The sequence below is a fragment of the Scatophagus argus genome, chromosome 19 (genome assembly GCF_020382885.2).
Source record: "Scatophagus argus isolate fScaArg1 chromosome 19, fScaArg1.pri, whole genome shotgun sequence".
Lineage (NCBI taxonomy): Eukaryota > Metazoa > Chordata > Actinopteri > Scatophagidae > Scatophagus > Scatophagus argus.
The window spans coordinates 2619864-2635205 of NC_058511.1; positions in this window are offsets into that span (position 1 = coordinate 2619864).

Consider the following 15342-nt stretch of genomic DNA (forward strand, 5'->3'; position numbering starts at 1 on the left):
TTTACTATTGCGTTTGAAGTAAGCAAATAGATGAAAACATTTTATGGAGAGGTCTACTCGCTTTTATTGGCTGTGCTTTCAGCCTGAAGATATCGTCGAATCTCAGGTGCATTTCTCTGCATCTATTGTCCATTTTTAATTTTTCTACCAATTATTTGTGTTGAAAGTAACTTCAATTTTAAGTTCTTGCTAATATTTTCCTCTTAAGAGTATAATTAAAAGAAAGCAGCCAGCCATCATTTATCCATCAGTGGGCCTGCTATTGCTGATTTGTGTGAAAAGTTGAAGATATTTCTCTACAAATCAGCTGCAATGGCTTCATGTAAACTCAAACCAACAGGTTCAGCCTTTCTTCTGATCAGAAAATCATTTGATGTTCTCTTCACACATATTACAATGATTTAATTTAATTTATTTATTTAAAAGTCTCTGACAGGAACCACGTTCTCACCATTGGCTGTACATGAAGAATGACAACATGAGATCACCTGACCAGTGTGTCATTAACACACTGTAATCCAGCATGTGGGGAATTAGGAGGAATTTCTCTTCTTCGATCTTCTACAATGTCTCTTCTACAGCTGAGACTCTAAAGCCTCTGAAAAGTCCTCCTCACAACTCCTAACAGAGTCTCACCTGAAGAACAAAGTTCTGTGAGTAACTTAGAAGTATTTAGCCTAAACTTTGAGGGGAAACCCTGTATTTTCTCAGGATGTCATGACTAAGACCATAGATGTAGAACAGCTATGACGAGGAGCAACTCTTTGTACCAGGAAGCTTTGTGAATTTGGTCACAGGACCTTGGACAGCAGCAGCATAAATGGCTGCAAAAGATTCAGGACAGATGGAGCCAACAGTATGAGTTTACTGCTGCTGATACTGCCAGAAATACTGTGAGCACTTCATTCCTAAAACTTCATTTTATGTTGTCTTTCAACAACAGATTGTACAGCACTGATAATCATCTGTTTTGTTTATTCATGACAACCGTTTATAATGATCCCAGTCATGATAAAATAGAGTTATGGAGTTACCACCACAACTGTATCCTGACTGACATCTACATCTGTACAGCACAGCAGAAGAAAACAGATTTTGAAAGGGAATTGCCATTGACAACTTTTAATTGTGTTTTTATTTTCTCTCATTTTTTAATTTAATTATTGTTTTATAGTTTATATATATATATATATATATATATATATAGAGAGAGAGAGAGATAGATTTTGTATATGTATATGGTGTATATGGAGATATATATTCAAGTTTTTTTTTCCTCCATATGGGAAATGGGAAGAAACCGAAGCACTCGGAGAAAACCCCACAGAGCAGCACAGTGAGCACATGTGTACTTCTCACAGCTTTGACTTCCCGTGTTACCCATGGCTTGTTATTAGGGTAACAGCGGACAGTCTTGACAGGGGAGACCACGCCTGCGCAGGACTTCAGGTAGTCCGTCAGACAGTGTGTCAGCCCCTCTGTGTCCTCATCATGCAACTGTGAGCACTTCATTTGTGTTTGTGTTGTCTTTGAAAGACAGACTGTACAGCACTGACAATCGAAGCTTCATTTTATGTTGTCTTTCAACAACAGATTGTACAGCACTGATAATCATCTGTTTTGTTTATTCATGACAACCGTTTATAATGATCCCAGTCACGATAAAATAGAGTTATGGAGTTACCACCACAACTGTATCCTGACTGACATCTACATCTGTACAGCACAGCAGAAGAAAACAGATTTTGAAAGGGAATTGCCATTGACAACTTTTAATTGTGTTTTTATTTTCTCTCATTTTTTGTTTAATTATTGTTTTATTTATTATTTATTAATTATTGTTTTATTTATTATTTATTAATTATTGTTTTATAGTTTAAAACCACACATATATATATATATATATATATATACAGTATATATAGATAGATATATAGATAGATAGATATTGTATATGGTGTATATGGAGATATATATTCAAGTTTTTTTTTTTCCTCCATATGGGAAATGGGAAAAACCGAAGCACTCGGAGAAAACCCCACAGAGCAGCACAGTGAGCACATGTGTACTTCTCACAGCCAGAAGGTGAAGGTCTGGAACTGAATCGTCACCTTGTCGCTGCGAGGCCACAGTGTTTAACACTGAGGCACCTGTACCGCTCTGAAACCTGAAGTCCCGCGTCACATCCAGGCTGAACAGTCTGTGCTACCAGCCCGACTGAGGCTGGCAGCACAGGGTGTTCAGCTGGACGTGAGGCGGGTCCTCGGTTCTCAGTAGACGTTTGTCACAGCAGACATTTTGACTTGTCATAGCAGGAGCCAGCATGGACAATACCAGCACCCTGCAAATGACTCATCTAAGCTGTCAAAATGTCTGCTGTGAAAAGGTCTTTCCACTCACTCACCCCGAGACCACAAGTGATCACTCTTAGCGGGGGACGGTGTTTGTGATCAGTGGTTTGTTAAGGCCTTAAACACACACCGGAAGAATCTTCTGATGCCGGTCTTCTTTGGTGGTGTCAGATGTCTCTTCAGAGCCTTACTTATGTGTGTGTAAATGAACTCTTCCTGTAACAGCAGGTTTAGTTGGACCAGCCTTACGCTTCCCATGTCCTCACGCAAGTCCTTGTACACCGCCTTGATAATCTTCTTAATGTGCTGTGGACTTGTCTTGACCGTAAAGTCAGAGCCTGCCATCTCTGTGAGAAGCGTCTTCTTCAGTGCCGTGATAATGGTTTTGATGACATCTAGAGACACATGAACCCACTGATCTTTGAGAATCTGGCTAACCAGACCCGTCACAATAAGATGGCACAGTTTTTCCTGCTCTTGTACTTGGTCAACTATGGTTCCACCCGTAGCTTCATCACACTCAGCTGCCTCACCGGCTGTAGGAGCTGGCGCTTCATCACACTCAGCTGCCCCATCGGTTGTAGGAGCTGGCGCTTCATCACACTCAGCTGCCTCACCGGCTGTAGGAGCTGGTGCTTCATCACACTCAGCTGCCTCACCGGCTGTAGGAGCTGGCGCTTCATCGCACTCAGCTGCCTCACCGGCTGTAGGAGCTGGTGCTTCATCACACTCAGCTGCCTCACCGGCTGTAGGAGCTGGTGCTTCATCACACTCAGCTGCCTCACCGGCTGTAGGAGCTGGCGCTTCATCACACTCAGCTGTTTCATCTGTTGTAAAAACTTCTTTGACCTCAGGGCTCAAATTGTCTCTTTCCTTCTGTGAACGACCCTCTGTGAGGGCTGGCAGATTGACCGCCTCTCTCTTGATCTTCCTCAGAGTCTTACTCATGGGGCCCCTCTTTCTCTCCAGTTCTTGTGCCTGCTGGTTGACCCAGTTCCACATCAGCTTCATGAAATAGTCCACTTCGCCGTTGATCAAGTCCATAATTTCCCGCCGTTGTCCTTTGGGCTGCAGGTTGTGGTACATTAAATTACTTATCCGTTTCTGGATAACTAAGCCTCTGCTGGAAATATCACTGGAAACTTTTTTGTAGAGGCACTCCTGAGGTGTGTCCTTTCTGTTCTCCTCATTCTCCGGTGGGATCATGCCCTCCACCACCCACTCCACCCCGTCAAGTAGCCTCACCAGTGATGTCTTTTCAGATGAATAGCAGCGACATTTTATCCTCAGATTGGCCAGAAGTTTAATGGCTGACTCCTTGGCAAACCTGAGCATGAAAAGGGTCTTAATCTTATTTCCCACCTTTGTCCAGCAGGATGTTTTGACATTTGATTCAGACTCGCTCTCCATCAGGATGTCCAAAATCCCAGACGCTGCCTCGTCTGTATCGTGGGCGGCGTTGGACTCAAACTGTTTAAGCTCCTCCATCGGAATGTCCTCAGTGTTGAGAGGGAGGACACTCTGCTCTTCGTCCAGGATGGTCTTGATTATGTCGATGGACGCAGAGACGAGGCTTCCCCGAGAGGAAGTTCTTTCAGCTTCTTCCTCTTCCAGAGAACTTACGGGGGTCTCAAACGACAGCCCACCAACCTGCTCCATCGGCGTTTCCTCGGGCGTCTTCACTTGTTGACCGTTGTTGCCCGTGCAGGTCATCTTAGCTGCAAAGTTCTTCATGACTTTCAGCAGGTGTTTGACCATCGTCTGAATTCTGCGGGTGGAAGCCTTGGAGGACGTCTTACTTCCGTCGCTGCTGCTGGAAAGCTGGGAGTTCACTCGCTCCGCTACTTCTTCGGCTACCAGCTGTGTCACTTCCTCTGAGCTCTGGCAACAGATGTCCTCTGGGACACCCATCGCCTCACTCAGAGTCCGTGAAATAGCGTCACCCAGAGACTCGAGGACCTGCTCTTCAGTTACGGTGACGTCCCTCTGGGATCCGCCAGAGCTTTTGCGTGATTTGGGAGGACTTTGCATCAAGTCCTTCCCCTCTGACATGATCTGTTTCACAGCTTTAAGAATGCTTCTGGATACGTTATCAATTATATCCACGCACATGTCAGTTATGATGTTTTTAATCTTACTGTCAGCAGAGCCCGATTCCAGTTTGGCCCACTGCGCTGCCGTCAGCTTGCCCAGGAACACCTGGACAAGTGGGCAAAGAGTCTCCTTTGTGGTCGATGGAAGGGCCTGATCCATCTTCTTTTCTTCGTTAGTTGAAGTCATCCTGTTGATTTTTTGTAGTTGCGTATTCACTGTTTCTCGTGTCTCGTGCGAGCGCCGTGAACGTGTTCTGAAAAATTCGGAACTGAACCCAGCAGAATTTGCGTTCCATTTATAAGGAACAGAATGGCTTTGATCCTTTGATGACATCATCACATCCCAATCACATTAAAGCCAAATCATGTCAAACCGACCATTCAGTAAACCCCGCCCCCGGAACATTGACCGTCCAATAGCGGCTTAGCAACTGTAACTAAGCATAGCCAAATGAGCAAGCACACAGACGTTGGTAGATTATGATTAGCTGGTGTTACATTAGCATTCAGTGCTAACCTAATGATATGACTGCTTTTCTCTGTTGACAATCTCTCTCTGTCTGAGAATCTGTCTCTCACATCTTGTTTATATATTTGTGATGATGAACAAGCGATGGATGACAAATGACAAATGGCCAGTGACAGATAATGACAGCTAATACGCTGTCCTCCAAAAATGGTGGCGCTGCCTCAAAATTTTACATGATTTCCTGTCGCCACCAAACTGTTAAACTCTGCACTGTGACGGACACACATACTTTTATATATACAATGTATATATGGTTTTACACATGTAAATACCTGTTCTTTTAGATTTATACTTTTCTGTTGTTTATCCTATTTTTATATCTTTCACTTTTCTTTCTTGGTTGGGAAAACTGCAAGTGCAATGTCTGTACGTAAAAGAATTTCCCTTTTGGGATAAATAAAGGAATTCTGATTCTGATTCTGATTTATTGTACTCACTTGACTGACCATTGGTGAAATCCAACAACCCTCATCAATGGAAGGAAGTCTCTGCTGCTAACTACTGGCACATGAGCTTGTTTTTGGAACCAACAGGCTAAAACTGAGATTTATTTAATTTATAACAATAGGAAACAAGAAAACAATTCCCCATAACAATGTCTGAAACCAAAAATCAGGACCTTGGACAGCAGCGGCATAAATGGCTGAATAGATTCAGGACAGATGGAGCCAACAGTATGAGTTTACTGCTGCTGATACTGCCAAAAATACTGTGAGCACTTCATTTGTGTTTGTGTTGACTTTGAAAGACAGACTGTACAGCACTGACAATCGAAGCTTCATTTTATGTTGTCTTTCAACAACAGATTGTACAGCACTGATAATCATCTGTTTTGTTTATTCATGACAACCGTTTATTTACCCCCCACTGCACACCACAGTGTAACAGAGCACACTGGCAACCACAGACCGGTAGAACATCCACAGCAGTTTGCTGTAGATGTTGAAAGACCGCAGTGTCCTTAGGAAGTACAACCTGCTTTGTGTCTTCCCATACAGGTGGCTGGTGTGTGTTGTCCAGTCCAGTTTATTATCCAGCCACAGCCCAAGGTATTTGTATGATTCCACTGCATCCACCTCAGCTCCCTCTAGCAGAACTGGTCGCGGTCTTGGTCTGGACCTCCCAAAGTCAATGCCCAGCTCCTTAGTCTTAGAGGTGTTGAGCTGTAGGTGGTTAGTGTAACACCAGGCAGAAAGGTCCCTCACCAGGTCCCTCCTCTCTGTCATCCCTGATGCATCCAACGATGGCTATATCGTCGGCGTCCTTCTGTATGTGACACAGCTCCAAGTTGTAACAGAAGTCCATGGTGTACAGGGTGTAGAGAAGAGGGGCCTCCCTGTCTCTGCTCCTGAAGGCAGCCTTCTTCTTGCTGAGGACAGCTTTGACTTCCCGTGTTACCCATGGCTTGTTATTAGGGTAACAGCGGACAGTCTTGACAGGGGAGACCACGCCTGCGCAGGACTTCAGGTAGTCCGTCAGACAGTGTGTCAGCCCCTCTGTGTCCTCATCATGCAACTGTGAGCACTTCATTTGTGTTTGTGTTGTCTTTGAAAGACAGACTGTACAGCACTGACAATCGAAGCTTCATTTTATGTTGTCTTTCAACAACAGATTGTACAGCACTGATAATCATCTGTTTTGTTTATTCATGACAACCGTTTATAATGATCCCAGTCACGATAAAATAGAGTTATGGAGTTACCACCACAACTGTATCCTGACTGACATCTACATCTGTACAGCACAGCAGAAGAAAACAGATTTTGAAAGGGAATTGCCATTGACAACTTTTAATTGTGTTTTTATTTTCTCTCATTTTTTGTTTAATTATTGTTTTATTTATTATTTATTAATTATTGTTTTATTTATTATTTATTAATTATTGTTTTATAGTTTAAAACCACACATATATATATATATATATATATATATATACAGTATATATAGATAGATATATAGATAGATAGATATTGTATATGGTGTATATGGAGATATATATTCAAGTTTTTTTTTTCCTCCATATGGGAAATGGGAAAAACCGAAGCACTCGGAGAAAACCCCACAGAGCAGCACAGTGAGCACATGTGTACTTCTCACAGCCAGAAGGTGAAGGTCTGGAACTGAATCGTCACCTTGTCGCTGCGAGGCCACAGTGTTTAACACTGAGGCACCTGTACCGCTCTGAAACCTGAAGTCCCGCGTCACATCCAGGCTGAACAGTCTGTGCTACCAGCCCGACTGAGGCTGGCAGCACAGGGTGTTCAGCTGGACGTGAGGCGGGTCCTCGGTTCTCAGTAGACGTTTGTCACAGCAGACATTTTGACTTGTCATAGCAGGAGCCAGCATGGACAATACCAGCACCCTGCAAATGACTCATCTAAGCTGTCAAAATGTCTGCTGTGAAAAGGTCTTTCCACTCACTCACCCCGAGACCACAAGTGATCACTCTTAGCGGGGGACGGTGTTTGTGATCAGTGGTTTGTTAAGGCCTTAAACACACACCGGAAGAATCTTCTGATGCCGGTCTTCTTTGGTGGTGTCAGATGTCTCTTCAGAGCCTTACTTATGTGTGTGTAAATGAACTCTTCCTGTAACAGCAGGTTTAGTTGGACCAGCCTTACGCTTCCCATGTCCTCACGCAAGTCCTTGTACACCGCCTTGATAATCTTCTTAATGTGCTGTGGACTTGTCTTGACCGTAAAGTCAGAGCCTGCCATCTCTGTGAGAAGCGTCTTCTTCAGTGCCGTGATAATGGTTTTGATGACATCTAGAGACACATGAACCCACTGATCTTTGAGAATCTGGCTAACCAGACCCGTCACAATAAGATGGCACAGTTTTTCCTGCTCTTGTACTTGGTCAACTATGGTTCCACCCGTAGCTTCATCACACTCAGCTGCCTCACCGGCTGTAGGAGCTGGTGCTTCATCACACTCAGCTGCCTCACCGGCTGTAGGAGCTGGTGCTTCATCACACTCAGCTGCCTCACCGGCTGTAGGAGCTGGCGCTTCATCACACTCAGCTGTTTCATCTGTTGTAAAAACTTCTTTGACCTCAGGGCTCAAATTGTCTCTTTCCTTCTGTGAACGACCCTCTGTGAGGGCTGGCAGATTGACCGCCTCTCTCTTGATCTTCCTCAGAGTCTTACTCATGGGGCCCCTCTTTCTCTCCAGTTCTTGTGCCTGCTGGTTGACCCAGTTCCACATCAGCTTCATGAAATAGTCCACTTCGCCGTTGATCAAGTCCATAATTTCCCGCCGTTGTCCTTTGGGCTGCAGGTTGTGGTACATTAAATTACTTATCCGTTTCTGGATAACTAAGCCTCTGCTGGAAATATCACTGGAAACTTTTTTGTAGAGGCACTCCTGAGGTGTGTCCTTTCTGTTCTCCTCATTCTCCGGTGGGATCATGCCCTCCACCACCCACTCCACCCCGTCAAGTAGCCTCACCAGTGATGTCTTTTCAGATGAATAGCAGCGACATTTTATCCTCAGATTGGCCAGAAGTTTAATGGCTGACTCCTTGGCAAACCTGAGCATGAAAAGGGTCTTAATCTTATTTCCCACCTTTGTCCAGCAGGATGTTTTGACATTTGATTCAGACTCGCTCTCCATCAGGATGTCCAAAATCCCAGACGCTGCCTCGTCTGTATCGTGGGCGGCGTTGGACTCAAACTGTTTAAGCTCCTCCATCGGAATGTCCTCAGTGTTGAGAGGGAGGACACTCTGCTCTTCGTCCAGGATGGTCTTGATTATGTCGATGGACGCAGAGACGAGGCTTCCCCGAGAGGAAGTTCTTTCAGCTTCTTCCTCTTCCAGAGAACTTACGGGGGTCTCAAACGACAGCCCACCAACCTGCTCCATCGGCGTTTCCTCGGGCGTCTTCACTTGTTGACCGTTGTTGCCCGTGCAGGTCATCTTAGCTGCAAAGTTCTTCATGACTTTCAGCAGGTGTTTGACCATCGTCTGAATTCTGCGGGTGGAAGCCTTGGAGGACGTCTTACTTCCGTCGCTGCTGCTGGAAAGCTGGGAGTTCACTCGCTCCGCTACTTCTTCGGCTACCAGCTGTGTCACTTCCTCTGAGCTCTGGCAACAGATGTCCTCTGGGACACCCATCGCCTCACTCAGAGTCTGTGAAATAGCGTCACCCAGAGACTCGAGGACCTGCTCTTCAGTTACGGTGACGTCCCTCTGGGATCCGCCAGAGCTTTTGCGTGATTTGGGAGGACTTTGCATCAAGTCGTTCCCCTCTGACATGATCTGTTTCACAGCTTTAAGAATGCTTCTGGATACGTTATCAATTATATCCACGCACATGTCAGTTATGATGTTTTTAATCTTACTGTCAGCAGAGCCCGATTCCAGTTTGGCCCACTGCGCTGCCGTCAGCTTGCCCAGGAACACCTGGACAAGTGGGCAAAGAGTCTCCTTTGTGGTCGATGGAAGGGCCTGATCCATCTTCTTTTCTTCGTTAGTTGAAGTCATCCTGTTGATTTTTTGTAGTTGCGTATTCACTGTTTCTCGTGTCTCGTGCGAGCGCCGTGAACGTGTTCTGAAAAATTCGGAACTGAACCCAGCAGAATTTGCGTTCCATTTATAAGGAACAGAATGGCTTTGATCCTTTGATGACATCATCACATCCCAATCACATTAAAGCCAAATCATGTCAAACCGACCATTCAGTAAACCCCGCCCCCGGAACATTGACCGTCCAATAGCGGCTTAGCAACTGTAACTAAGCATAGCCAAATGAGCAAGCACACAGACGTTGGTAGATTATGATTAGCTGGTGTTACATTAGCATTCAGTGCTAACCTAATGATATGACTGCTTTTCTCTGTTGACAATCTCTCTCTGTCTGAGAATCTGTCTCTCACATCTTGTTTATATATTTGTGATGATGAACAAGCGATGGATGACAAATGACAAATGGCCAGTGACAGATAATGACAGCTAATACGCTGTCCTCCAAAAATGGTGGCGCTGCCTCAAAATTTTACATGATTTCCTGTCGCCACCAAACTGTTAAACTCTGCACTGTGACGGACACACATACTTTTATATATACAATGTATATATGGTTTTACACATGTAAATACCTGTTCTTTTAGATTTATACTTTTCTGTTGTTTATCCTATTTTTATATCTTTCACTTTTCTTTCTTGGTTGGGAAAACTGCAAGTGCAATGTCTGTACGTAAAAGAATTTCCCTTTTGGGATAAATAAAGGAATTCTGATTCTGATTCTGATTTATTGTACTCACTTGACTGACCATTGGTGAAATCCAACAACCCTCATCAATGGAAGGAAGTCTCTGCTGCTAACTACTGGCACATGAGCTTGTTTTTGGAACCAACAGGCTAAAACTGAGATTTATTTAATTTATAACAATAGGAAACAAGAAAACAATTCCCCATAACAATGTCTGAAACCAAAAATCAGGACCTTGGACAGCAGCGGCATAAATGGCTGAATAGATTCAGGACAGATGGAGCCAACAGTATGAGTTTACTGCTGCTGATACTGCCAAAAATACTGTGAGCACTTCATTTGTGTTTGTGTTGACTTTGAAAGACAGACTGTACAGCACTGACAATCGAAGCTTCATTTTATGTTGTCTTTCAACAACAGATTGTACAGCACTGATAATCATCTGTTTTGTTTATTCATGACAACCGTTTATTTACCCCCCACTGCACACCACAGTGTAACAGAGCACACTGGCAACCACAGACCGGTAGAACATCCACAGCAGTTTGCTGTAGATGTTGAAAGACCGCAGTGTCCTTAGGAAGTACAACCTGCTTTGTGTCTTCCCATACAGGTGGCTGGTGTGTGTTGTCCAGTCCAGTTTATTATCCAGCCACAGCCCAAGGTATTTGTATGATTCCACTGCATCCACCTCAGCTCCCTCTAGCAGAACTGGTCGCGGTCTTGGTCTGGACCTCCCAAAGTCAATGCCCAGCTCCTTAGTCTTAGAGGTGTTGAGCTGTAGGTGGTTAGTGTAACACCAGGCAGAAAGGTCCCTCCTCTCTGTCATCCCTGATGCATCCAACGATGGCTATATCGTCGGCGTCCTTCTGTATGTGACACAGCTCCAAGTTGTGACAGAAGTCCATGGTGTACAGGGTGTAGAGAAGAGGGGCCTCCCTGTCTCTGCTCCTGAAGGCAGCCTTCTTCTTGCTGAGGACAGCTTTGACTTCCCGTGTTACCCATGGCTTGTTATTAGGGTAACAGCGGACAGTCTTGACAGGGGAGACCACGCCTGCGCAGGACTTCAGGTAGTCCGTCAGACAGTGTGTCAGCCCCTCTGTGTCCTCATCATGCAACTGTGAGCACTTCATTTGTGTTTGTGTTGTCTTTGAAAGACAGACTGTACAGCACTGACAATCGAAGCTTCAATTTATGTTGTCTTTCAACAACAGATTGTACAGCACTGATAATCATCTGTTTTGTTTATTCATGACAACCGTTTATAATGATCCCAGTCACGATAAAATAGAGTTATGGAGTTACCACCACAACTGTATCCTGACTGACATCTACATCTGTACAGCACAGCAGAAGAAAACAGATTTTGAAAGGGAATTGCCATTGACAACTTTTAATTGTGTTTTTATTTTCTCTCATTTTTTGTTTAATTATTGTTTTATTTATTATTTATTAATTATTGTTTTATAGTTTAAAACCACACACATATATATATATATATACAGTATATATAGATAGATATATAGATAGATAGATATTGTATATGGTGTATATGGAGATATATATTCAAGTTTTTTTTTTCCTCCATATGGGAAATGGGAAAAACCGAAGCACTCGGAGAAAACCCCACAGAGCAGCACAGTGAGCACATGTGTACTTCTCACAGCCAGAAGGTGAAGGTCTGGAACTGAATCGTCACCTTGTCGCTGCGAGGCCACAGTGTTTAACACTGAGGCACCTGTACCGCTCTGAAACCTGAAGTCCCGCGTCACATCCAGGCTGAACAGTCTGTGCTACCAGCCCGACTGAGGCTGGCAGCACAGGGTGTTCAGCTGGACGTGAGGCGGGTCCTCGGTTCTCAGTAGACGTTTGTCACAGCAGACATTTTGACTTGTCATAGCAGGAGCCAGCATGGACAATACCAGCACCCTGCAAATGACTCATCTAAGCTGTCAAAATGTCTGCTGTGAAAAGGTCTTTCCACTCACTCACCCCGAGACCACAAGTGATCACTCTTAGCGGGGGACGGTGTTTGTGATCAGTGGTTTGTTAAGGCCTTAAACACACACCGGAAGAATCTTCTGATGCCGGTCTTCTTTGGTGGTGTCAGATGTCTCTTCAGAGCCTTACTTATGTGTTTGTAAATGCGCTCTTCCTGTAACAGCAGGTTTAGTTGGACCAGCCTTACGCTTCTCATGTCCTCACGCAAGTCCTTGTACACCGCCTTGATAATCTTCTTAATGTGCTGTGGACTTGTCTTGACCGTAAAGTCAGAGCCTGCCATCTCTGTGAGAAGCGTCTTCTTCAGTGCCGTGATAATGGTTTTGATGACATCTAGAGACACATGAACCCACTGATCTTTGAGAATCTGGCTAACCAGACCCGTCACAATAAGATGGCACAGTTTTTCCTGCTTTTGTACTTGGTCAACTATGGTTCCACCCGTAGCTTCATCACACTCAGCTGCCTCACCGGCTGTAGGAGCTGGCGCTTCATCACACTCAGCTGCCCCATCGGTTGTAGGAGCTGGCGCTTCATCACACTCAGCTGCCTCACCGGCTGTAGGAGCTGGTGCTTCATCACACTCAGCTGCCTCACCGGCTGTAGGAGCTGGCGCTTCATCGCACTCAGCTGCCCCATCGGTTGTAGGAGCTGGCGCTTCGTCGCACTCAGCTGCCTCACCGGCTGTAGGAGCTGGTGCTTCATCACACTCAGCTGCCTCACCGGCTGTAGGAGCTGGTGCTTCATCACACTCAGCTGTTTCATCTGCTGTAAAAACGTCTTTGACCTCAGGGCTCAAATTGTCTCTTTCCTTCTGTGAACGACCCTCTGTGAGGGCTGGCAGATTGACCGCCTCTCTCTTGATCTTCCTCAGAGTCTTACTCATGGGGCCCATCTTTCTCTCCAGTTCTTGTGCCTGCTGGTTGACCCAGTTCCACATCAGCTTCATGAAATAGTCCACTTCGCCGTTGATCAAGTCCATAATTTCCTGCCGTTGTCCTTTGGGCTGCAGGGTGCTGTACATTAAATTACTTATCCATTTCTGGATAACTAAGCCTCTGCTGGAAATATCACTGGAAACTTTTTTGTAGAGGCACTCCTGAGGTGTGTCCTTTCTGTTCTCCTCATTCTCCGGTGGGATCATGCCCTCCACCACCCACTCCACCCCGTCAAGTAGCCTCACCAGTGATATGTATTGAAATGAATCGCCGCAACATTTTATCTTCAGATTGGCCAGAAGTTTAATGGCTGACTGCTTGGCAAATCTGAGCATGAAAAGGGTCTTAATCTTATTTCCCACCTTTGTCCAGCAGGATGTTTTGACATTTGATTCACACTCGCTCTCCAAATTGTTTTCTTCCATCAGGATGTCCACAATATCAGACGCTGTCTCGTCTGTATCCTGGGTGGCGTTGAACTCAAACTGTTCAAGCTCGTGCAACAGAATGTCCTCAGCGATGAGAGGGGGGACACTCTGCTCTTCGTCCAGGATGGTCTTGATTATGTCGATGGACGCAGAGATGAAGCCTCCCTGAGAGGAAGTTGTTTCATCTTCTTCGATTTCCAGAGAACTTATGGGGGTCCCAAACGACAGCCCATCATCCTGCGCCATCTCGATTATGTCGATGGACGCAGAGAAGAGGCTTTCCTGAGAGGAAATTGTTTCAGCTTCTTCCTCTTCCAGAGAACTTATGGGGGTCTCAAACGACAGCCCACCAACCAGCTCCGTCGGCGTTTCCTCGGGCGTCTTCACTTGTTGACCGTTGTTGCCCGTGCTGGTCATGTTAGCTGCAAAGTTCTTCATGACTTTCAGTGAGAGGAAATGAGCTGAAATACTGAAGTATAATAATACTGAAAAATTCGGAACTGAAGTTATGTTGGAATTTGGCTCTTATTTATAATGGATGCATCAAAGGAACGTTCCAGCGCCTTTGATCTTTGATGGACTCTGAGACTTCATAGCACAAAACAAAACAAAAAACTTTGATCCCTGAGTTATGTCACTGCATTCCACCCCCCCAGCAACAGCCCACCACCAAGCAGCGATTGTCCAATAGCAGCTAGCAACCGTTGCTAGGCATGGCCAAATGAGAATTGTTAAAAAATTAAAAATATACAGGAAATCGCACAAAAGACAATAATTTTAACAAATGCAAAAAGCAAAAAAAAAAAGTGTGTGTTTACTAAATTAACAGCTGAAAACACAAAATAAATTTGACACTTATCCTTCGTTTTGAAATCACAAATAGTGAAAAACGACACATTATTCTGCAGGATAAACATTCTTTGATGAAGTAATTGTCTACATTGGGCTTTAGAATTCATTATTCGTGAAATCCTTCCAAGAAAATTAAATTAATTCATTATTTAATTAATGAATTAATTTACTTTATCACATCAAATAAGCAATAAAGTTTTCACACGAAGATAACAGGTAACAGTAAACACCTTTTAAGCGGGTTGTAACTCCTGTTCACATGTAATGTGTGATGAAAAAATACAGGTACTTGTACTTTACCAAAGCAATTTTACTTTTCAATGGCAAGCAATCTATTTACTTCACAGAAGAAGACGAAGAAGAAGAATCGCTTTTTTTGGCAGTATATATATTTTTACATACACACACTGAATTTGTCCTCTGCATTTAACCCATCCTTAGCTGAACACACATGCAACACTGTATCATTGACTATATAATTCAATGGTCTAGTTCTCCCTTAGGAGGACTTGTATATAGCTGTACATTGTACTGTGTTTACTGTACTTTGCAAACTGTTAATTTAATTTACGTCTATATTTTTTTGTAACTGTTTTTGCACACTTTTTGCTTTTTTGCACTCCACGACAAGTGAATTTCCCCACTGCGGGATCAGTAAAGTTCATCTTATCTTAATACCCAGCAAGTTACATGCAGTGAAACACACGCAGGAGCAGTGAGCTGCACCAAATTGGGGGTTAAGTGCCTTGCTCAAGGGCACATCAGCTGGCTTGCTCACGCTCACATTTTTCCTACCCGTCCGGTGGGGGAATCGAACCAGCGACCCTCTGATCACAAGCCGCTTCGCCAACCTCTAGGCGCGTGATCTACTTATAAAAAAGCAGTTTTATGGATTATCACCAAATGTGTTGCTTTGTCTGTTGATATGAATCATATTTG